Raw genomic sequence first — 22921 nt, 5'->3', positions numbered from 1 at the left:
GACCTATAGCTTGCAGCAAGGGTCTTTATAAAAAGGAAAGGGATAGCAGAGATCACCTGCCGATGACAAAATTAAATGACTCCGGTTAATTTATTACAGTAACCAACAATACCAGAATGAAGCAGAATAGAATTCTCTATTGGGGTGTAATGCATAAGTATTTCACAATGATTCTGGGGTAAAATATATCATGATCTTTGAAGGTATTGACAAATCTCAAGGTCCTTCTAATCCACCTACTAAACGGTGTGTTACAATTGCTATTGATTGGGAAGAGTATTTTAAACAGAAAATAGTTGGCCAGGTGTGGTGGCTCTCACCTGTAATCCCAATACCTTGGAAGGCCAAGGCAGGAGGACAGCTTGAGACCAAGAGTTTGAGGCTACAGTGAGCTAGGCTGGCACCACTGCACTCCAGTCTGTGTGACAGAGTGAGACCCTGTCTCAAAAAAAGAGAAGGGGCTGGGCATGGTGGCTCACTCCTATAATCCCAGCACTTTGGGAGGCCAAGGTGGGTGGATCACTTGAGGTCAGGAGTTCGAGACCAGCCTGTTCACCAATATGGTGAAACCCCATCTCTACTAAAAATACAAAAATTAGTCAGGTGTGGTGATGCGCGCCTGTAATACCAGCTGCTTGGAAGGCTGAGGAAAGAGATCACTTGAACCCAGGAGGCAGAGATTGCACTGAGCCAAGATCTCGCCACTGCACTCCAGCCACGGTGACAGAGCGAGACTCTGTCTCAGAAAAAAAAAAAAAGAAAAAGTAAAAGAAATGCTTAGTTTGGCTAGCTGATTAACAAGAATAAGAAAGCAAATTTAAAAAAAAAAAAACGTTTTAATAGAGATGGTGTTTCACCATGTTGGTCAGGTTGGTCTCAAACTCCTGACCTCAAGTGACCTGGAGGCTTTCTGCCCTCGAACATCAGACTTCAAGCTCTTCAGTTTTGGGACTTGGACTGGTTCTCCTTGCTCCTCAGCTTGCAGATAGCCTATTGTGGGACCTTGTGATTGTATAATATGTGTGTGTGTGTGTGTGTGTGTGTGTGTGTGTGTGTGTGTGTGTGTGTGTCTCTCTCTCTCTATATATATATCTCCTATTAATTCTGTCCCTCTAAGAGAACCCTGACTAAATACAATGGTAAAACCCTGTCTCTACTAAAAATACAAAAACTGGTTGGGCATGGTGGTGTGCACCTGTAATCCCAGCTACTCAGGAGGTTGAGGCAGGAGAATTGCTTGAACCCAGGCGGTGGAGGTTGCAGTGAGTCGAGATTGCACCACTGCACTCCAGCCTGGGGACAGAGCAAAACTGTGTCTCAAAAAAAAAAATACTTTTTTGTATATATTTTATATATATATGTATATTATATATATATATATATATATATATATATATAAAATCTTGATACCTATTTGCATTTCCTTTCCTTCTCTTGAGATCCCTATAATGAATAAAAGTGACAGATTCCTACAATCTGTGGAAGGGGATCAGAATATGCCACCCCAAAATATACTAGTTTGGCATTAGGATGATCTTCAGCTGACGGCAATTAAGAACCAGCAGGCTCAGGAAGAACTCTCTGCACTCCCCCTTTCTTTCTGAAAGCAGAGCATACGGTTCCCTTTTGTAAAAGTAACAGAAATTCTCGTTTGTAAGAGTGTCTCCCTCTCCCATACCAGGAAGAGAAGACTATTAATCACCTGGCGTGACTCTTCTCACTTCAGTCTGCACCCGACTTGAGTCTGCATAACAAACCTTACTAAAAAATTCTTATCTACAATTAGTTCCCCCATATATTTACCTTCCCAAAATTTGTTTCCACTGGGAGCCCAAGCCCTTTTCCTTTACGTAGTTACTTCTCCACAATTTATTGCCCATTATTAAAATAACATATAGGCCCTGGGTCCAACCACTTCTTTGGGTTTTCACTTGTTTTCTGTGTCATTCTTGCACATAAAATGAAAAACATTCATTAAGTTTGCAAGTCTTTTTTCTCCTGTTAATCTGTCTTTTGTCAGTTGAATCCATAGGCTTCAGTCACAGAACACAAAAGAATAGAGAAAAAGTTTTGCCTCACCTACACTATTAACCAAGCTTCTCTGCAAAGAAGGCAACCACAAGTATGCGGGGCTACGGTTGCAAGCAGATCCCCCTAAGTGGCCAGTTACTTTTCCTCTGTGGGGAGGGCAAAGGCTTTTCTTATTTACAGCTGCACAAACAAGAACCATAAGCTTCAGTGCTACAGCTTCATCCATGGGTCCAGTGCAAACGTAGATACCAACACTGTGCTTTTAGGAAAACTCAAAAACAAAGCCAACCAAACAAAAATAAACATCTGCAGGTCTATGACTCTGAGAGTACAAAACTGGACAGAGGCTGTGGGTCACTACTTTCTCCCTACCCACTCCAAAGATGTTTCCAGGTTCCGTCCCATAGAATTCCTTCAACAAAGAAATAACCACAGAAACCTGCAGGCCCGGATCTCTACATCACCCTTTGAGGCTTTCACAGACTTCCCAGCACAAACAGTGGAAGACCAGCTCCTTTCCCAGGCTTCTAGCCTTTAAACTGGAAGACAGTCAACCTCCAATCTTGTCTACCAGGTCTTTTTTCTGGACAACACTTCTGGCACCCAGACTAGGCCTTTCAGACTCTCCTCTGAAAGACAATAACTAGGTCCTAGCAGTTTCTGACAGGCAAACACACATGATTTACAGAACCATAATTTCAAAAAACAAACAAAAAGTGGAAGCAGAAACAAGAAGTAAGATTTTTGAGTTCCTAAGAAATGAGAAAATACTACCAGATAATTTAGAAACATTCAGATGTTAAAACTGTTCATAGCGGTGTGGTGTGGTGACTCATGTCTGTAATCCCAGCCCTCTGAGAGACTGAGGCAGGAGAATCTCTTGAGCCTAGGAGTTCAAGACCAGCCTGGGAAACATAGCAAGGTTTCATGTAATAAATAAAAGTAAAAACAAGGCAGGGCATAATGGCTCACACCTGTAATCCCAACACTTTGGGAGGCTGAGGCAGGTGGATCATGTGAAGCCAGGAGTTTGAGACCAACCTGGTCTGGTCAACATGATGAAACCCTATCTCTACTAAAAATACAAAAATTAGCCGAATGTGGTGGCGCACACCTGTAATCCCAGCTAGTCAGGAGGCTGAGGCAGGAGAATTGCTTGAACCCAAGAGGTGGAGGTTGCAGTGAGCTGAGATTGTGCCACTGCACTCTAGCCTGGGCGACAGAGGAAGACTCTATCTCAAAAAAAAAAAAAAAGTAAAAATAATACAATGAGCTGCGTGTAATGGCACATGCCTGTAGTCCCAGCTGCTCAGGAAGCTGAGTCCAAGTTTGAGGCTGCAGTGAGCCACAGTGGAGCCACTGCACTTTAGCCTGGGAGATGGAGCAAGGCCTTGTCTCTGGGGAGCAGGGGGCGGGGCGGGGAAGAGTGTTCATAGGCTTTGAGTTAAAAATTCCATTTCTAAAAGCTTATTCTACTGTTGGGGCTCACAAAGTGATACCCCAAAGTATGGTGCTTTGGTATGCTGAATACTTTGAACTGAAGGGCATTGAAAGGGCCTCAGAAGCAAAGCCTCTTTCTGACTGTGAAAGTTGCAGATATTGGCCGGGCACGGTGGCTCAAGCCTGTAATCCCAGCACTTTGGGAGGCCGAGATGGGCGGATCACAAGGTCAGGAGATTGAGACCATCCTGGCTAACACGGTGAAACCCCGTCTCTACTAAAAAATACAAAAAACTAGCCGGGCGCGGTGGCGGGCACCTGTAGTCCCAGCTACTCAGGAGGCTGAGGCAGGAGAATGGCGTGAACCCGGGAGGCGGAGCTTGCAGTGAGCTGAGATCCGGCCACCGCACTCCAGCCTGGGCGGCAGAGCAAGACTCCGTCTCAAAAAAAAAAAAAAAAAAAAAGAAAATTGCAGATACCAGGAAGAAATCACTTTTGTCAGACCCAGACAAAATAAGGCCAGGAAGGCATGAAGAAGTGGGGGCTTATGCTTCCATGTCTGAGATAAGAACTGTTTCCAAGGACTTCCTGAAAATCCCACAAGAAATCTTTTCATGTCCTTCTCACACCTCCTGCTTTGCACAGCTTGTACTTTTCACATGGATTCATATATTTCTATGACAAGGTTTATCACTAGACATTCATTAGGGCTGCAGTAATTCAGAAAAGGTGCTCTCAAAAGGACACTTACCCAGTAATAACATCTCCACCAATGAATGGGCAACAACTCTTTGAGCCTCTGAAACCAATGAACTCTGCTTTTAAGCATCTTATGGGAACCTCTCCCTTTGTGCCAATAAAGGCTTCCCTTTACCCTTCCCTCACCTGATGCATCTGTAGCTTGCCATTCCGTGCACCCAGGTTATAATTCTCATTTCTCATTCCTGAATAAACTCAACATACTTTGAGATATTTTTCTCCAGTGTCTTTCTTTAGGTTGACATGACATTCTCCTACCCTTCTTTCTCCTGCTTCTCTTCCTCCCCCAAGGCAGGCCATAGAAACTAGATTCCCTCTTCCACAAGGTGGGTAATAGAAATCAGCTCCCCTCTTCCCCAACACCAGCCGTAACACCGAGAAATACTAATCCTATCTTCCCCCATCTTTCCAAGTAAGAACTGAACATAAAGAAATTCTCTGACCTACATTGTCTGAAAGTAGATCATAAGACTTTGATTCCAGCAGGGGTGCTAACCTCTACCCATGAGGAAGAAATTGTCAGGCCTCTGAGCCCAAGCCAAGCCATCGCATCCCCTGTGACTTGCACGTATATGCCCACATGGCCTGAAGTAACTGAAGAATCACAAAAGAAGCCGGGCACGGTGGCTCAAGCCTGTAATCCCAGCACTTTGGGAGGCTGAGACGGGCGGATCACAAGGTCAGGAGATCAAGACCATCCTGGCTAACACGGTGAAACCCCGTCTCTACTAAAAAATACAAAAAACTAGCCGGGCGAGGTGGCAGGCGCCTGTGGTCCCAGCTACTCGGGAGGCTGAGGCAGGAGAATGGCGTAAACCCGGGAGGCGGAGCTTGCAGTGAGCTGAGATCCGGCCACTGCACTCCAGCCTGGGCGACAGAGCCAGACTCAGTCTCAAAAAAAAAAAAAAAAAAAAAAAGAATCACAAAAGAAGTGCAAATGCCCTGCCCCGCCTTAACTGATGACATTCCACCACAAAAGAAGTGAAAATGCCGGTCCTTGTCTTAAATGATGACATTATCTTGTGAAATTCCTTTTCCTGGCTCATCCTGGCTCAAAAAGCTCCCCCACTGAGCACCTTGTGACCCCCACTCCTGCCCGCCAGAGAACAACCCCCCTTTGACTGTAATTTTCCTTTACCTACCCAAATCCTATAAAACGACCCCACCCTTATCTCCCTTCGCTGACTCTTTTTGGACTCAGCCCGCCTGCACCCAAGTGATTAAAAAGCTTTATTGCTCACACAAAGCCTGTTTGGTGGTCTCTTCACATGGCCGCGCATGACAGAAATGTCATACAGGGAGGCCAAGAAGAGTCTAGACAGGCCCTGCTAAATCTCCTTACTTGGTCAATTACTATTAGATTGTTCCCTTTCTGTGCAATCACATTTCTATATGACTGTCCATTTTTCATCAAATTTAAGCATAGAAATGGACAGTTTTCCCTCGGGTCTTCTTTGAGTCTTCACTTCTGAAATCCATCAGGTCAGGTATAACTTTGATTAAATAAGTGTGTTATGTTTTCTCTTGTTAACCAGTCTTTTGTTATTGAAGTTCTGATTATGACCTTTATGATGGCAGAGAAATGGTATCACGCCTTTTCACTCCTATTGTTCAGAGGTATTTGAAGATGCATGTTCCCCAAATTCATAGCCAAAAATATTTACGTTGGCCCCTTGATCACAATGAACTGGAATAATCTAAAGAATTCGCTAAAGATGTATAGTAGGAGTCAAATAAACCTCAGCTTTATCTTCACTCCACTCTACCAACTGTGTACCCTGAACTCCTACCTTTTATTTCCAGGTTTGCAAAATTAGGACTAACAATGCCCAAGGCTGGATTGCACAATAGACAGACATGTTTAGGCACCAGTAAAGCAAGGACACCAGAAAATGGCTTTTGAAAAAGTTTGATGTTGGATAGAAAAAAAAACCAAAACACCAAAATAGTCATAATTGTCAGAGGTGTTTGAACCAGAGTGACTCCATCTTGAATAGGGGCTGGGTAAAATATGGGTAAGATCTTTTGGGCTGCATTCCCAGTAAGTTAGGCAATCCTAGCTGATAAAACAGGTTGTGGTAAAGAAGCCGGCCACATTCCACCAAAACCAAGATGGTGACAAAAGTGACCTCTGGTCATTATATACTCACTGCCCATTATACACTAATTATAATGCATTAGCATGCTAAAAGACACGCCCATCAGCACCATGACAGTTTACAAATGCCATGGCAACATCAGGAAGTTACCCTATATGGTTTAAAAGCAGGTGGAGCCCTCAGTTCCACGAACTGCTCACCTCTTTCTTGGAAAACTCATGAATAATCCACACTTTGTTTAGCATATAATCAACAAATAACCATAAAAATAGCCAACCAGCAGCCCTTGGGACTGCTCTGCCTATGGAGCAGTCATTCTTTTGCTTCTTTGTTTCTCTAATACACTTGCTTTCACTTTATGGATTTGCCTCGAATTCTTTCTTGCACAAAATCCAAGAATCTTCTCTTGGGGTCTGGCTCAGGATCCCTTTCCAGTAACATCTTGAGAAACTTACATTTTCTTATATTTATTTTATGTATTTTGTGTTTTTAGTTTATGAACAGGAGGTTGACCTTGTGGGGAAGAAAATTTTTTCCTCTACTCTTAGGTTTTGTAATTGGGAGCCTAAAATTAAACTGACAAAAAACAGATTCACAAGAGAAAAGATGAATTTTTAATCATGTACAGGCATTTACAAAGAAATGCAACTCAAAGGGGTGGATAAACTTTAGGGCTTTATACCACCTTAATAGGTGACGCGGAGTGGGAAAAGAATACTTACTAGGAAAATAAATGACTTCTTAGACAAGGGGAGGAGAAAGAGCATTTATGGAAAAACAAATGACTTTGAGGAAAGATAAATGGGCCCTTAGGAGAACAGATGGGAGATATGACAGTTTTCTGATAATGTCTCTTTGGGTGTGCTGCCAAATTCTCTCTCAAGATTAGAGTTGTTCCCAGGGAGGGGATTTATGACAACTGAGTTCTTTAGAGTTCTTTTGGGAGCCTCTGCTTTTAGGAAGATAAGGGACTTCAGGACCTCAAATGCTTTCAGCTCACAATAATTTTTATGCTACAATGGCTTATTCTGGATCCCTTCAATTGTCTCAAATCAGGGCCTCCAAAGTTCTTAATAATGATGACTGCTCTTTGTCTGTGGCTGGGTGTTACAGGGATAGGCCACTTGAGAATTTGGGAAGGAGGGAACTAAGATTGCTCTAGCTGGGTACGGTGGCTCACGCCTGTAACCCCAGCACTTTGGGGGGCCGAGGTGGGCGGATCACGAGGTCAGGAGATTGAGATCATCCTGGGTAACATGGTGAAACCCCATCTCTATTAAAAATACCAAAAATTAGCCGGACGTTGTGGCACGCACCTGTAGTCCCAGCTACTCAGGAGGCTGAGGCAGGAGAACCGCTTTGAACCCAGGAGGTGGAGGTTTCAGTGAACCAAGATTGTGCCATTGCACTACAGCCTGGGCAACAGAGCGAGACTCCGTCTCAAAAAAAAAAAAAAATTAGCCGGGCGTGGTGGCACATGCCCAGCTACTCAGGAGGCTGAGGCAGGAGAATTGCTTGAACCCACAAGGCGGAGGTTGCAGTGAGCCGAGATCTCGCCACCGCACTTCAGCCTGAGTGACAGAGCAAGATTCCCTGTCAGAAAAGAAAAAAAAAAAGATTGCTGTAGATGTTGAAGTGTAAATCCTATGACTAATGGATTGAGCACAGATATGCAAAGTCATTGCAAGAGGCTCAGCTGGCCAGCAGGACTTGACTGCAACCTGATTTAAAGTATTAACATACCTAGGGCTGGGCTCAATGGCTTGGTGGCTCATGCCTGTAATCCCAACACTTTTGGAGGCCGACGTGGGCGGATCACTTGAGACCAGGAGTTCCAGATCAGCCTGGCCAACATGACAAAACCCTGTCTCTACTAAAAAAACAAAAATTTGCCGGACATGGTGGTGCACATCTGTAATCCCAGCTATTTGGGAAGGCTGCGGCATGAGAATCGTTTGAACCAGGGAGGCAGAGGTTGCAGTGAGCCAAGATCACACCACTGCACTCCAGCCTGGATGACAGAGCAATATCCAATCTCAAAAAAAATTTTTTTTTAAATAAAGTATTAACATATCTAAAGAAAGAATGTGTCATTTGGAAGGAGTGCCGAGTTTTCCCCTCCCAAACAATTACTGTGTTCCCCTATTGCTTGTCTATGAAGCAGACTTCCCACAGATGTTTGTAACTTTGTATTGGAATGAAATTGAGCAATATTGCCACTTATTGAACACCAGATGTCAGACATTGTGCTAAAGGTCTTTAGTACGTTATCTTATTTGAGTCTCACAATAGCCTGAAGTCAGTATTAGCAACCCATATAACAAATTTTAGAGGGACAGTGTGTTTCCCAAGGAATAACCCAGGCTGTCTGGTGGTAGAGCTAAGATCAACCCTTGGAACCCAAGTTCCTATCCTTTATCTTGCCATATGCCAGTCTCTGTTCCAGGTATTCTTCACACAGAACTTGAGTGGTTTGCCTGGGTTCCCTTGCTGAGACTTTTGCTCACTGTGACTATGAACCAGAGAAGTAGGAAATAAGCCCCCACTCACCTGCCTCCCCTTTGGGTGACCCACAAGAACATAAATCTTGCAGGGTCTTCAGCATCCAAGGTGCCTAAAAGCTAGGTGGTGTCAACCTTGTTACCCAAAAGACCACCACGATGGCTAAATAGTGGAAAGGAGAGTTTTATTGGTGATACTGGTTTGCAACCCAGAAAGAGAAAGTCTCCAGTGTGGACAGAAGGTCCTGTCTCTTTGAAGTGAAGAAGGAAACTTGGGTTTCATGCTTCACAGGGCCTGTATCACACAACAGAGTCATACATATTCATCAGGTTTCTGGGAAAAGGCTATACATAATTATGAGGGGAGCCCAGTGCATGCAGGATGGATAAACATACAGGTAACATATATTCCATGTTCACTTTGGGGCAGGGTTTTGGCATAAAAATCAGATGGAATTTGGCGCTTTCTGCGAAAAGGTGAACTAAAGGACACAAAGAGAGTTTGTGTGCAGCTTCTGTAAGCTGGCTGAAAATGGCTTAAGGCTTAAGGTCTGCAGTAGCTTATTCAGGAAAGAATATTTGTAAGGCTGGCCTGCTGTCCAATCAGAGCTGTAGTGGTTTGGGTCGTAAATTCGTGTTAGGAGAGGGCTGATATCTCTTATTGTTAGGGGGTTTAGAGTCTCAGGAGTTTAGCAGTTTGCCATGCTAACTGGGTCCTGAATCCTCCACCAGTAGGTAGACCCGTAGGTAACTTTGTTTCCTTAACCTTAGAACCTGTCTTAGTTGATAAAAGGGTGTCTATTTTGGTCTTCCAGATCACGAACCCAAGCATTACTGTGGTGAAGCTAGAAAGCTCCTGTCTGAGCCGTTTCTGCAACCGACTGCCTGGGTGATATAGGGGAAGTACTAAACCTCCCTGAAGCTAATTTTCTCATTTTAAAATAAGAGCAGGCTGGGCACAGTGGCTCATGCTTATAGTCCCAGCACTTTGGGAGGCCAAGGCAGGAGGATCACTTGAGGCCAGGAGTTTAAGACCAGCCTGGGCAACACAGCAAGATCTTGTCTCCATAAAAAATTCTTCAAATTAAAAATTAAATTAAAATGAGAGCAGTAGACTAGATGGCTTCCCAGCACTACCATTCTGGGATTCTGTAGTTCAGTGAAAAAGATCAGAGTCTCCATAGAGGTAGGGGTTGCAAGGAGAGAGGCTGAATCCTCACTAAAGTGTTTCCAATTCCAGTGATGGAGCTATTTTTAGATTTGATCAGGTTCTCTCATGCATGTTGCATATTGTAGGATGGTTTTCTGGGTCAACCTTTCTCAAGTAAACTGTCACTTAATCTCTGGCCAGGACAGTTGCCCCGATAGAGTAACAGCTCTTCCCACAGTAGCGCTGGCTATTTTGAGATTGCTTTGCCCCAGCTATATGACTGGACTTCAAAGAACTGTGATATAGGGGTCCACACATCCTTGGCTTGAAAGGGGCATCCCAGAGGGAGTAGTTCTAGTCTATCATATGTGGAGTTTCTCCTCTGTCTTCTAAACATATATTCATTCAGTAGTTCTTTTCTTGAGTGCCTACTTTGTGTCAGGAACTTAGAATAAAATGGTGAGCAAAACTAGGCAGGACCCTTACCATCAAGAAACTTTCAGTCTGTCGGGGTAGAAGACATTAATCAAATAATCATACACATTTTTATTGCTAGTATAAGAAGTGCTATAAAGGAAAAGTATAGGATGCCCGAAGAGTCTCTAACTGGGAGGTCAGAGAAGGCTTTCTTGGGGAGCTGCCGTTTGAACTAGTTTGAAGGATAAAGAGTAGTTATATAAATGCCAGAGGAAAGAAAAAGCATTCTTGGCAAGGGGAAGGGTATAGGCAGAGGTCTGGCAGGAGAAATCATAAAACTAAAAGGAACCGTGGTTGAGCGCGGTGGCTCACACTTGTAATCCCAGCACTTTGGGAGGCTGGAGCGGCTGGATGATGAGGTCAAGGGACTGAGACCATCCTAGCCAACATGGTGAAACCCCCATCTCTATTAAAAACACAAAAGTTGGCTGGGCGCGGTGGCTCACACCTGTAATCCCAACACTTTGGGAGGCCGAGGCAGGCGGATCACCTGAGGTTGGGAGTTCGAGACCAGCCTGACCAACATGGAAAAACCCCGTCTCTACTAAAAATACAAAATTAGCCAAGCGTGGTGGCGCATACCTGTAATCCCAGCTACTCGGGAGGCTGAGGCAGGAGAATCGCTTGAACCTGGAAGGCGGAGGTTGCAGTGAGCTGAGATCACACCATTGGACTCCAGCCTGGGCAACAAGAGTGAAACTCCATCTCAAAAACATAAAAAATAAAAACACAAAAATTAGCTGGGTGTGGTGCCGCACACCTGTAGTCCCAGCTACTAGGGAGGCTGAGGCAGGAGAATCGCTTGAACCCAGGAGGCAGAGGTTGCAGTGAGTTGAGATTGCGCCAGTGCACTCCAGCCTGGAGACAGAGCGAGACTCCGTCAAAAAAAAAAGCTGAAAAAAGCTGAAAAAAGCCAGAGTAAGAGCACAGAGATCAAGGCAGTGTCAGGAGGAAAACTTTTCCTCTATCCTCTTACGTTTAGTATCAAGGAATCCGTGAATTAAACTGGCAAAAGACAGATCAACAGGAAGAAACATTTATTTGTATGCACACAGGAGCTTACAAAAGAAGTAGCACAATAGATGATTTAAGTTAGAGGCTTAAATTCCTAACTTAGGAGGCAAAAGGGAAGGGAGAGAAGAGGTCTTTATCAGAAGACCAAATGAGTTTCTTTAGAAAAGACAAATGGGTTTCTGCAAGAACAAATGGAAGATAAGAAATGTTGTGATAATGCTTGTTCATGCAGATATGAGTGTTCCTTCAATTTTCTTCAGTGGCCATAAAAGTTCCCCCAGAGTGGGGATTTATGTAGGCTTATTCTTGATCTCCTTCCTGGGAGTAAAAGCTGCTCTGAAGAAGGAATCCATGACAGCCTCATTTCCCAAAAGTTTCTGCTTTTAGTCAGATAAGGGAAGCTCTGAGAAGGCTTCTTTCTACATTGGTTGAGCCTCAAATGTCTTCAGCTTAAAATAATCTTCATATTAACTCCGAGGTTCTAAGTGGGTCTCCACAGGGGGCTGATGTAAGGTGATGCCAGAGAGCTACTGGCTAGATGACGTACAACACAGCTGTGTTAGTTTCCTGTTTTTCTTGAGAATAATGGGATGAATTAAAGCATTTTAAGCAGGAGTGCTGCAGGGTTCGATTTTTATTTGCTGAACTTGGGGTGCGTTGATGATAAACAGGCAGCTAGATGTGCCAGTTAGAACTCAGAAGAGAGCTCTGAACATCCTTGTGAGTCATCTATGTATAGATGGTCATTATGGACCAGTGAGTGGATGAGATTGCCTAAGGGAAAAATGTATAAGAAAATAATGTTCCTTTCCACCCATCTGTAGATTAAAAACAAACACATAACAACAACAAAAAATAAGGTAAGAAAAAGAGAAGGTTTAAGGGAAGGAATGCTAGCTTTCAGGAAACCAACCCATTTCTAGGTTTACAGAGCGGACCTGTAAGAAATTATAACTATATTATTTGTATTACTTTATTGCAACTCCAACCTTGGAATTATCTTTTCTGACAAATTAAAAATCCTTGCCTTGGCTACTTTAAAGAAAGCAAAGAGACATAAAAATTCTTCAAAAATACAAAGTATTATAACACTGTTGCTCTTACCGTGCCATTGTTGGCTGAGGAGGGAAGGAAAGTAAAGGAGAGAAAAATATCATTTATGTAAGCTTACTCATGTAGCAGCCTCTGTACCAGCCAATCAGCATTATTAATCCACACTAGGTCATAATAAGGTAGGTGCTATATCTCCACTTTACAGATGGGAAACTAAAGTGAGGCTCAGATAGGTTAAGAAATTGCCTAAAGTCTCATAGCTGGAACATAACAGAACTGAGATTAACACTCACATTCATACATCTGACACTGTGGCCTATGCTTTTTCTTCAAAAGTTTTTTTTCTCCCCTACTGTGCAACCCCACTCTACTACACACACAAGGAAACGATTTTTCAGCTCAAACTGTGCAATACAATATCAAAGAAATATCGAATATCCTAAGTCATAAAGGTGTGGCCCGGGCCACTTTTTCAGACTCCTCCAGACTGATAGAGCTGTTGCTCTGACACTAGAGAAATTAAGAAGCTTGTCATCTTGGGTCCTTGCTGTTCCACTTCTGGGCATGCAGTTTGGCAAAGAGTGTAATATTATTTGTTGACTTGTAGATGTCATCACAGATTTTTTACAGGAAGGACTGGTGGCTGTTTCACTTAAAGAGTTAGAAATTTATAAAATTCCTCTCTCTGGGCCATGCAGATCAAATCCAATTCCACCAAAGCTATTCCTGAGCTCAGTCAATCAAGGCTTCTACCTTTCAACCACTTTTCTTAAAATACAGGAATAATGTTCAATAGAAGAGTGAGGAAAAATTTTGGACGGCTGAGGTGTGTAGTTATTCAACAAATACATACTGGGAACCTTATCACAAATACATACTGGGAGCCTTAAATGCTGTGGAGGATACAAATATATCCAAGTCCAGTTTCTGCCCTCAAGACCATACTACCAAGAATTGCAAGTGAGGAAGGTCAGAGAGGTTACAGTGACTAGGGTGTCACAGGAGAGGAGATGCTTGAGCTTTGAAGAAAAGGCAGGGTTCAGATGGGTGCATAGGAGAACACTCCAGGCAGAGGGAATCACGTGAACAAAGGCACAGAGGTCAGAACTAAGAAGGACAGGTGTAGGAATAGGGACAGGACCTGCCTGAGTGTGCATTGTTCCCCATGTTGGATATGTGGATTAGGGACACAGAATGCAGAGCATTGATTGCTGAGTCAACTTAACCCAGAGTTTCTCAACCTCATTGCTATTAACATTTTGAACCAGATCTTTTTTTTTTTTTTTTTTTTTTTTTTGAGTCAGAGTCTTGCACTGTCGCTCAAGCTGGAGTGCAGGGGCATGATCTCAGCTGACTGCAACCTCTGTCACCAGGTTCAAGCTGTTCTCCTGCCTCAGCCTTCTGAGTACCTGGGATTACAGGCATCTGCCACCATGCCTGGCTAATTTTTGTATTTTTAGTAGAGACGGGATTTCACCATAACGGCCAGGTTGGTCTCGAACTCCCGACCTCAGGTGATCCACCTGCCTTGGCCTCCCATAGTGCTGGGATTGCAGGTGTGAGCCACCACACCCAGCCCATATCATTTATTTTGTATGTGGGGTGAGGGGAACAGGAAAACCGTCTGTGCATTGTAGGATAGTTAACAGCACACCCGATTTCTACTCACTAAATGCCAATAGTAGTTTCATCCCCAGTTGTGTGCTCTGCCCCCAAGTCGTGACAAAAAATTTCTTCAGGCCAGGTACAGTGGCTCAAGTCCGTAATCCCAACACTTTGGGAGTCCAAGGCGGGAGGATCACTTGAGCCCAGGAGTTTGAGACCAGCCTGGGCAAGAATGGGAGACCCTGTCTTTACAAAAAAAAAATTAAAAATGTTGCTGGGCATCGTGGCACGTGCCTGTAGTCCCAGCTACTTGGAAAGCTGAGGTGGGAGGATGGCTTGAGCTGCGGGGGATCAAGTCTGCAGTGAGCTGTGATTGCGCCACTGCACTCCGGCCTAGGCGACAGAGCAAGACCCTGTGGAAAAAACAAAAAAGTCTTCAGACATTGCCAAATGACCCCTGGGGTGCAAAATTGCTCACTGGGTTGACAGTCATTGGGTTAAGACACTGTGATAATGTATGTGATCTGCATGTGATTTTTCTGAGTCACCAGGTCCTCTGCAAGCTGACTCAGTTCTTCCATACACCATCAGGGCTCCTACGCTTATGGCCCTAGGACAGTGACCTGCAGCCAAAGAGAAACAATCCTCCTGTTGGACTTCTGGGCCCAATTGCGAATGGTGTCCTTACTTACCACCCACTACTTCAACATGTCTGGAAAATACCACTAGGGGAGAAAGAACAGGTAAACACAGCAAGCTAAGGTTCCTAAGGATGGTCTGGTCTCTGAGTAGAGACAAAACACCGAGAACAAAGATACAAGCAAAAACGTGGAAAGCTCTGAAGCAATGTATTATTAACATCAGTAGAGCCCAATAGCACTGAAACAACACGTCGTGGCTGGGCATGGTGGCTCACGCCTGTAATCACAATGCTTTGGAAGGCTGAGGATCACAACGCTTGTGATCACAACGCTTTGGAAGGCTGAGGATCACAACGCTTGTAATCACAACGCTTTGGAAGGCTGAGGATCTCTTGAACCTAGGAGTTTGAGATCAGCCTAGGCAACACAGTGATACTCTGTCTCTACAAAATAATTTAAAAATCAGCTGGGCATGGTGGTGCATGCCTGCAGTCCCAGGGAGGCTGAGGCAAGAGGATCACTTAAGCTGTAGGGTTGAGACTGGAGGGAGCCATAATTGCACCACCACACTCTAGCTTGGGTGACAGAGTGAGACCCTGTCTCAAAACAAAAAAAAAAAAAAAAAAGGAAAGAAAAATAAAGCAACACATTGTGATTGTCCCAGTGAAATTCTGCCCAATTAGGCCTGGCATCGAGCCAACTAGAGCCCCTGATTAACACTAGTGAGGATGTTTGAAGGGTGACGCATGTTTTCTTGTCCTCTGTGCCAGGCAGGTTGTTGATATAAGTACACTGTGAAAATGTTTACCATTATTCTGCCTTCACCTAATTAGAGCTTTTGGAACCACAGACTTTACTCAGAGACTTTGACATTCAGAATGGAATGTAAAAGTGCAACATTGGAATACAGCTTGTGTATAGCTGAGTGACCTCATGGAGCTGAGGCTTCCATCTCCCTGCAAGCCTGTCTGCAACGTGTTCCCTTTTGGTTTTGTTTAATTGAAAAGGCTAGTGAAATACCCATGGTGGAGGCTCAGTATCTTTTTGCAATTTCCTATCCCTGGCATGTTTGAAAGGCTAAATCTCCATGATAAGGATAGCTAGCATTTGTTGAGTATTTACTACCTTAAAAGATATTGCAATGTTGTGGCAAGTGAGGAAGCTGAGGCTTAGAGATGGTAGATGGTCTGCCAAGGACCCACAGATGGTCAATTGTACAGTGAGAATTTTTTCTTTTTTTCTTTTTTCTTTTTTTTTTTAGACAGAGTCTCCCTCTATTACCAAGCCTGGAGTGCAGTGGTGCAATCTCAGATCACTGCAACCTCTACCTCCTGGGTTCAATGATTCTCTTGCCTCAGCCTCCCGAGTAGCTGGGATTACAGGCATGTGCCACCACGCCCGGCTAATTTTCGTATTTTTAGTAGAGACAGTGTTTTGCCATGTTGGCCAGGCTGGTTTTGAACTCCTGACCTCAAGTGATCTGCCCACCAAAACCTCCCAAAGTGCTCGGATTAAGTGAGCCACCGCGCCTGGCCGTACAGTGAGAATTTGAACCCAGTTCTGTATGACTCCTAAATCCCCTTAACTTCCACACTACATCAGTATTCAACAGTCAGGACTGCCTACACAGGGTGCTCGATGGAGCTTTCCCAGCCTCCACAAAAAGAACCGCTCTCCATTAAGATTTGCTTTACATTAAGACTGGGACTTGCAGCATCTTGTCTGAGTCCCCTCCCCGAGCAGCTTCCTTCTAGTAGCAGTTGTGAACTCAGTACTGCTTCCCTCTCGCTCCAAAAAGTGCTGCTCTTTTCTTAAAAACAAAAAACAAAACAAAACAAAACAAAACAAAAAACATTTCTTCTGGTTATTTTTCACTGTAGAAGATTAGGAAAATCCTGAAAAGCATAGGAAGAAAATAAAATAATTCATAGTTATGAAATTGAGATAATCTTTTAAAACAGCTTGATGTATTTCCTTCGTGTACAAGGTGTTTTTCAGAGGCCTGTGGATCCCAGCCCCTCCACCGGCTCCTGACTCATGAGCTTCTCCCGGAAGCTTCTCCCTTTACTCTCATGGGCAAATACTTCCTCCTTCAAATAGACCCCACAAGGTTATATCCTGCCACCTTCTAGCCTCAACTGAAAGTTAGAATTCTGGAGCCAAATTCTGGAGAACTGTGGAGAACTGATACACAGCAATGGTTACACTCTTTCCTCACTAAACATTTTAAATTTTTTTTCTTTTTTTTTTTTTTTTTTTGAGAGACAGTGTCTTGCTGTCACTCAGGCTGGAGTGCAGTGGCATGATCACAGTTCACTGCAGTCTTGACCTTCCAGGCTTAGGTGATCCTCCCACCTCAGCCTGCCAAGTAGCTGGGACTGCAGGTGCACACTGGCATGCCCAGTTAGTTTTTGTATTTTTACTAGAGATGGAGTTTCACCATGCTGGCCAGGCTGGTCTCAAAACTCCTGACCTCAGGTGATCTGCCTCACTCGGCTTCCCAAAGTGCTGGGATTGCAGGCATGAGCCACCGTGCCTGGCCCATTTGTTTGTTTTTTGTAGAGGGTCTGGCTTTGTTACCCAGACTGGTCTCAAACTCCTGGGCTCAAGCAATCCTCCCACCTCAGCCTCCAAAGTATTCGGATTACAGGCATGAGCTACCTCGCCCAGCCCTGAACTTCTTATCCTAAGCATAATGCTGACTAGGTTCAAATCTGAGCCTGGTTTCTTGAGCAGGCAGGCATTCCACCCAGGCTAATATGGGTGTACAGCTATAACCCTAGTAACTACCCAGGGCATACATCAACCAACCCTCCAGACTGATGGTGTCCAATAAAAATATAACACCACCCAAATACATTTTAAATTTTCTTTTTCTTTTCTTTTTTTTTTTTTTTTTTGAGACAGAGCCTCGCTCTATTGCCCAGGCTGGAGTGCAGGGGCGCGATCATGGCTCACTGCAGCCTCCGTCTCCCACTAGTAGCCTCCTGAGTAGCTGGGACAACAGGTGCGTACCATCCCGCCTGGCTAATTTTTTGTATTTTTAGTAGAGATAGGGTTTCACCATTTTGGCCAGGCTGGTGAAACCCCATCACCTGGCCTCATTTTAAATTTTCTGGTAGCCACATCAAAAAGAAGAAAGGTTGGCCAAGCACAGTGGCTCATGCCTGTAATCCCAGCACTTTGGGAGGCTGAGGCGGGTGGATCAGGAGTTTGAGACCTGCCTGGCCAACATGGTGAAATCCTGTCTCTACTAAAAATACAAAAATTAGCCGGGCGTGGTGACGCATGCCTGTAATCCCAGCTATTCAGGAGGCTGAGGCAGGAGAATCGCTTGAACCTGGGAGGCAGAGGTTGCAGTGAGCCAAGATTGCACCACTGCACTCCAGCCTGGGCAACAGAGCGAGACTCCATTTCAAAAAAAAAAAAAATCAATATATTATTAATGAGATGTACTTTGTTGTGCTAAGTTTTTGAAATCTGGTATGTATTTTATCTGTGTAGCAGCCCTCAGTTGGAGCAGCCACAGTTCAAGTGCCCAAGAGCCACAAGGAACTGGTGTCTGACAGTGCAGTTTCAGACCAATTTTAGCTCCTTCTGGTGACCTGCAGCAGCCTCCTCCACCTCATCCCCATTCTCAGATCATTTCCCCACTGGTCCTAAATGCCCCAAGGGTGGAAGAAATGGAAAAAGCCATGTTGCACACTGGATGCCCCTGCCTGCCAGCATGCCAGCTGGCAAGAAGCCAAAGCTGCCAGGGATCGCTGCAGATCTGGTAACGGTAGGTTCAGTGACATCTCAATATTTGAGCACAGATCGCTCTCGGGGGAGGCAGATGCAGATTCTACTCCTTCTCAAAACCCTCCCAGTGGCTTCCTATCGGACACACGAGAAAGTTCAAACTCTGTACTCCACTACCTGGCACTGATTCACCTAATGTCCAGCTTTTCTTTTTCTTTTCTTTTCTTTTTTTTTTTTCTCTGAGACTGAGTTTCGCTCTATCATTCAGGCTGGAGTGCAGTGGAGCTATCTCAGCTCACTGAAACCTCCCCCTTCTGGGTTCAAGTGATTCTCATGCCTCAGCCTCCTGAGTAGCTGGGATTATAGGCCTGCATCACCACACCCGGTTAATTTTTGCATTTTTAGTAGAGATGGGGTTTCACCATGTCAGTCAGGCTGGTCTCGAACTTCTGACTGCAAGTAATCCACGCACCTCAGCTTCTCAAAGTGCTGGGATTACAAATGTGAGCCACTGTGCCCAGTCCACCTTTTATTTTTCACAACGCTTCTATAGAGACCTTAGCTAAAGCCAAGCCAAAGCAACCGGGCACCCCACAAACACACCTTGCCTTTTCCTGCCTCCATAAATTGTGTGTGCTATTTATTCACAGTTAGAACGTTCTTACCTACTAAGTTCCACCCAATTCTGAATTCCACCCAGTTCTTAGTCTCTTCCCTGAAGCCTTCTTTAATGACTCCTGACTGAAGGGGTTTTATCCTTCTCTGCCATCTATAGCACATTTATCAACAATAACCAGGGCAGTTGGTGTCGTATTTCAGAACACACCTTATTTGCTTTCACTGTTAGCTTGTGAACACCTGAAGGGCAGGGGTAAGAGTCTTTGATGATGATGATAATAATAATAAATAATGGTTAATGTCTATTGAGTACTATGTTTCAGGCCTGTGCTAGGCACTTTACATTTATTTATTTATTTATTTATTTATTTATTTATTTATTTTGAGACGGAGTCTCACTCTGTCACCCAGGCTGGAGTGCAGTGGCGTGATCTCAGCTCACTGCAACCTCCACCTCCTGGGTGCAAGCCATTTTCATGCCTCAGCCTCCCAAGTAGTTGAGATTACAGGTATGTGCCATCACGCCCGGCTAATTTTTGTATTTTTAGTAGAGATGGGGGTCTCACCAATTTGGCCAGGGTGTTCTTGAACTCCTGACCCCAGTGATCCACCCACCTCGGTCTCCCAAAGTGCTGGAATTACAGGCGTGAGCCACCGTGCCCGGCCGGCACTTTACATTTAAACTTGATAAACACCTCAGAAATTATTCCCATTTTATAGGTGAGAAAACAGAGGCAAAGAGAGGTAACTTATTTTCAAAGATGGGCAGTTTGAGTGCAGAACCTAACCACCTCCTACCTAAAGGTGGCGCTCTACCACCTTTCTTGCTGTGGTTGGGTTTTTTTTTGGTTTTTTGTTTTTTGTTTTTTGAGATGGAGCTTTGCTCTTGCTGCCCAGGCTGGAGTGCAATGATGCAATCTCTGCTCACTGCAACTTCTACCTCCTGGGTTCAAGCAATTCTCCTGCCTCAGCCTCCCGAGTAGGTGGGATTACAGGCACCTGCCAACACGCCTGGCTAAAATTTTGTATTTTTAGTAGAGACGGGGTTTCACCATGTTGACCAGTCTGCTCTGGAACTCCTGACCTCAGGTGATCCACCTGCCCGGGCCTCCCAAAGTTCTGGGATTACAGGTGCGAGCCACCATGCCTGGCCAGTTGTTCATTCTTTAATACAGAACTGTGAAAGTGGTAAACAGTAAATACACATGTAATTGTTTGTCAGCTATTTAGGGTTTTTCCCAGAGCACTATACAGACTGTTGGCTGCATAATAGCAATTTAATAGACATTTTAAAATGAATGCCAGCCAGGCACAGTGGCTCACACCTGTAATCCCAGCACTTTGTGAGGCTGAGGCAGAAGGATTTCTTGAGCCCAGGAATTGGAGGACGTAGTGAGCCATTGTTCCCGAACCAAACTGAGGGTTGGGCTGCTATTTCTCGTGGCCCAATAACGAGATGCAGATGAACTGGGGAGGAAGAGAGTTTTTATTTCTGCAACAGGTTACAAGGAGAAGACCTGGAAATTATTGCGAGGACAACTCAAAATTACAAAGTTTTCCAGAGCTTATATACCTTCTAAGCTATATGTCTACATGTAAGAGTACATTCATCTAAAGACATAAGTAGGCTGGACGAGGTAGCTCACGCCTGTAATCCCAGCACTGTGGGAGGCCGAGGCGGGTGGATCACCTGAGGTCAGAAGTTCGAGACCAGCCTGACCAACATGGTGAAACCCCGTCTCTAGTAAAAACACCAAAAATTAGCCGGGCGTAGTGGCGGGCACCTGTAATCCCAGCTACTCAGGAGGTTGAGATGGGAGAATCGCTTGAACCTGGGAGGTGGAGGTTGCAGTGAGCCGAGATCGGGCCATTGCACTCCAGCCTGGGCAAGAAAAGCAAAACTCTGTCTCAAAAAAAAAAAAAAAAAAAAAAGAGAGAGAGAGAGAAAAGACATAAGTGATTAATTTCTTTTCATCTATAAGGTCTGATTCCTGAAGACCTTCCTCTGGAGCCTCAGTAAATTTACTTAATCTAAATGGATCCAGGTGCTGGGGTGATTACCCTTATGTTTTTGTTTTTGTGGTTTTTTTTGAGATGGAGTCTTGCTCTGTCACCCAGGCTGGAGTGCAATGACACAATCTCAGCTCATTGCAACCTCCACTTCCCAAGTTCAAGTGATTCTCCTGCCTCAGCCTCCTGAGTAGCTGGGACAACAGGCATGCACCACCACGCCCAGCTAATTTTTGTATTTTTAGTAGAGATGGGCTTTCACCATGTTGGCCAGTCTGGTCTCAAACTCCTGACAGGTGATCCACCCGCCTCAACCTCCCAAAGTGCTGGGATTACAGGTGTGAGCCACTGTGCCCAGCTGATTACTCTTATCTTGTCTCCTGCTAAATCACAGAGGTTTGGGGAGTTCTTTCAGGCTCCCAATAAACTTGTTTGTGGAGGCCTGGGGAGTCCCTTCAGAACCCCAATAAGATTTGTTTAATCCTAAATGGATCCTGTTAAGAATTCCTCCATTATTTTGTCATGCTTTAAGGCCCAGGAAAGGCCTACACAAAACTCTTGGTGGGCTTTTGTTACATTCCAGTCTTTGTATAAGGGCACTGGCCCTTTCAGCTTTCAATATTTAACTTAACTACTCAGTCAGTACCGCAACAGTTGTTATGGAAGCCTGCAGCTCTTGGCACTGCACTCTAGCCTGGGTGACAGAATGAGACGTAGTCTAAAAAAAAAAAAAAGAAAAAAAAAAAAAGAGTGTCCTGTATTCACACAACCCCCACAGGACTGGACCTTCTTGAACAGTGCAGCATGGCTCATTCCTTGGTGTCCCAACCCCTGCTCAGCATCTGCAGCGTGGGGCAGAGAGCAGGCACACCTTCCAATGCTGCTCTGTTCACTAGACGGCAGCTTTCTCCTCAGCCCTCAGTGTTCAGCTTGTGCACAGAAAACGTGAATCTAGATAATAAGGGCAAAGAACATCTCCACAGGACACAAGTAAACCACACCACCGCACCCACCTCTATCAACCTTGTCTGCTTACTTGGAGCTCTGATCTCTAACAGGCAATTTAATCCTCCCTTGTGGAACTCAAAAGTCATATACCCATTCCCCAGGGAGCTGGGTGATAAGAAAGCACAAAGTTTCGGATTACTCTTTGATAAGAGTCTTGCTTAAACAAGATCACATATAAAAGCCTGTCTGATCCCCACACCCTTCTCCCCTGGCTCCCCTCTCTCCTTTCTTCCTCTCTTGCTTGTAAGATTGCAAGATTGTACAATCCACCCCAGAGACTTGGGTTCTGAAAGACCTAATGCAAATTGCTTTTAGACACACACATTTCTTTCCCAGCCCTCTGTATTAGTCCACTCCCCGCCCAGCAGGCCTCACCCTTGCCCCCTACCTGGGAGTTGACGCTTGGGGCTCCCCTGGGAGCTGATTGCCCCGGTCTGCTCCTGACCACTTCCCATTGGCGCTTGCTCATTTACATTTTAAAATTACAGCAAAGTTCAACGCTGTGGTTGGCTTTAGTGACTCTATGAATTGCCCCACCTTGGTGAGAAAAATGCAGACAATAGCCACCTGGGAAAACTTTCCTCCTAAAATAGCACAGCCCCCCCAGCATTCTGGCAACAGGTTGCTTGCTCTGTGGTGAGCTTCTGGCTCTAGGCTGATGGAAACACCCGGGGATGTAAATAGCAATGAGAAAAGGCCACTTGTGCCACTATGTGGTTTTGTGTTGGCGGGTTCTTCCCCCACCCCAACCCCACGTAAGTTCTCTATTTTTGT

General features: G+C 44.7%; 1 long non-coding RNA gene across 1 annotated transcript in view; it reads right to left on the bottom strand.

The window, feature by feature from the left end:
- Positions 1 to 22589, bottom strand: part of LOC102147310 (uncharacterized) — a 32390-nt gene extending 9801 nt beyond the window's left edge. The window contains exon 1 of the long non-coding RNA XR_283378.5: positions 22536 to 22589. This is a non-coding gene — a long non-coding RNA (uncharacterized lncRNA). The remainder of the gene's footprint in view (positions 1 to 22535) is intronic.
- Between the last annotated feature and the right edge of the window lie 332 nt (positions 22590 to 22921).

This window comes from Macaca fascicularis, chromosome 13 (assembly GCF_037993035.2).
Source record: "Macaca fascicularis isolate 582-1 chromosome 13, T2T-MFA8v1.1".
Classification (NCBI taxonomy): domain Eukaryota; kingdom Metazoa; phylum Chordata; class Mammalia; order Primates; family Cercopithecidae; genus Macaca; species Macaca fascicularis.
Note: the sequence above shows the minus strand (reverse complement) of the source record. Positions and strands in the feature narration are given on the sequence as shown.